We start from the raw sequence: 2529 nt of genomic DNA on the forward strand, positions 1-2529 counted from the left end.
CCAAACTAAAGCCGTGGCCTGGTACAATTATGGAAATAATGGTAAACTTTGAGAAGGTTTTTTCGTTGTTGTTGTTGTTGTTGGTTTGGTTTGGTTTTTTTGTTTTGTACAGGGAATCAAACTCACAACCTTGCGCTTGCCAGGCAGATGCTGCACTGCTGAGCTATATATCTCTGGACTTGAAAATGTTTTTAAAAGGATTCTATACCAAGCATGGTAAACCTCTGTAATCTCAGAGCATGAGACAGCAGAATAACCACAAATTCAAGGCCAGCCTAAACTACTTGGCAAGACCTTGTCTCAAAAAACAAACAGGAGGGGGCTGGGGATTTAGCTCAGCGGCATAAGCGCCTGCCTTGCAAGCAGGCAGTCGTGAGTTCGATCCCTGGTACCGATAAAAATGAAAAAGACCAAAAAAAAACAAACAAACAGGAGTTTAGTTCAACAGCACAAGCACCTGCCTGGTCATAAGTTTGGTCCCCAGTACCAAAACAAACAAACAAGGGAATCTAGAATCATTTTGAACTATTAAGACAAAGCCAGGCACAGTGGCACATCCCTGTGATCCCAGCTCTCAGGAGGCTGATGCAGGAGGATCACTGCAAGTTTGAGGCCAGCCTGAACCTTGCCTTTAAAAAGACCAAAAAAAAAAAGGACTGGGGATATAGCTCAGTGGCACAAGCGCCTGCCTGGCAAGATTTTAAAAATTTAAAAATAAAACACTGGAATTGGTTTTGGCCTTTATTGTTTGTTTGCCCAGGCTGGTCTCTAAACTCATGATCCTCCTACTTCAGATGCAAGGAGCTGGGATTACAGGCATGCCATTGCACTTGGCCTGGAAAAGATTTTGATAGATTGAAAGCTGTTTGATGACTACACTGTAGCAAATATTAATAGAAAACAAGAGCCCATGCCACCTTGCTCTGGTTCTCTCCAGAAAGTTGGACACACAGCCTGGGCACTGCTGAAAACAACACTTTTGAGTACAAATGACAGCATATTACACCTAAAAGGAAACTGCTGCTCTTCTGCTTGGTGGGCCCTAATCCCCACTGACAAATGAACAACCATGTCTCCAGAGCCAGAGACCTGCAGAATTAAGACAATTTAAGCATTCAGGCCAGGAGCAGTGATGCATGCCTGTAATCCCAATACATGGGATACTGAGGCAGGAGGGTCACTGCAAATTGGAGATACAGTCTGGGACACAGTGAGACCTTTTCTCAAAAAAAAGGAGCCTGCCCAGGCTTCATAATTTAGCAAGACCTGTCCAAAGATAATAAAGGACTGGGGATGTAGCTCAGTACCAAGGCCTTGGGTGGTTTAATCCCAGTACCATGAAAATATTTTTTTCAGTGTTCAAGCAGGGAACCTATCAGCCCAACTTTCTGGACATAACCAGTTTTTCAGGAAACCTATCAGTTGCTTTCAAAACCTAAACTCTAGCTGGGCATGGTGGCACATGCTTGTAATCTTAGCACTTTGGAGGCTGAGGCAGGATTGCGTGAGTTCGAGGTCACCCTAGACTACACAATGAACTCAAAGCCAGCCAGCCTGAATTACATAGTGTGATCCTGTCTCAAAAAGACCTAAACTCTTGAGGCATTCTAGATCTGACAGCAATCCCCTTTTTATTTAATCTCATTTTCCTGTAATGCATTAACAAATATTCATGGGACAGCCATAGGCAGTTTGATATTGAGCATTCAAGGTTGAAAGGTCTTTCTCCTGTCACCAATATCAATCCTCTACCGTTGCTATCTGTTCTGCACACCATTGCTGCTCAGTAAAATCCCACAGGCACTCCAGCCCAGCTCAGATCCCTGTTCCTCCGAGAAACTTTCTTCTCTTTTTGCCTGGCTGGTACTCCGTGTTAAATTCTTATCGAGTAATCCCATGTGCCAGCCTCATAGACCTTCCTCCTTGCTAACTCCCAACCTTTGGAAAACTCTGGAGCCTCCTTTGACCTCCTAGGCCTCCTTCGCCTCTCTACAACCAGCACTTGACACAAAAAACTCCCACACTTAGCGGGATGCGTGAATGAATGTTAACTCTTTCCCACATTGGCACACGTTCTCAGATCACTCTCTCCTTGAAAACATACATATATTTGAAGTTTTCTATGCTGGAAGACGCCTGCTCACTACAGCTCCATTCATACACCTCCCGCAGCCCGATCTTATCACTTCCCGCCTAAAAACTCCGGGTATGTGACAGGTGGGTTTGGCCGGAAGACAGTACACCACCCCTGACAGCTGCCCGCTCGGTTCAAGCACACAAGCGATCATGCCAGGACAAACTGCTCCTGTGCAGCTTTGTAGCCCAAGGTGCCAGAGAAGGGGCGAAGAGCCGAACGCCCAGAAAAGCAGGTATGTCGCCAACTAGGCGCGGAGTCTCAACAGCGCATCTGCTTAGCCCGCGGGAGTACCTGCGGAGGGGAGGGGCCGAGCGCAGCGACGTGCTCTGAAGTACGTCATTTCCCCGCGCCCTGTCTCTGGCGTCTGATTGGCCAGGAGGCTGGGGGCGGGG

The sequence above is a fragment of the Cavia porcellus genome, unplaced genomic scaffold (assembly GCF_034190915.1).
Source record: "Cavia porcellus strain 051 isolate PalLab524CR breed Dunkin Hartley unplaced genomic scaffold, mCavPor4.1 scaffold_5, whole genome shotgun sequence".
In the NCBI taxonomy this organism is placed as follows: Eukaryota; Metazoa; Chordata; class Mammalia; order Rodentia; family Caviidae; genus Cavia; species Cavia porcellus.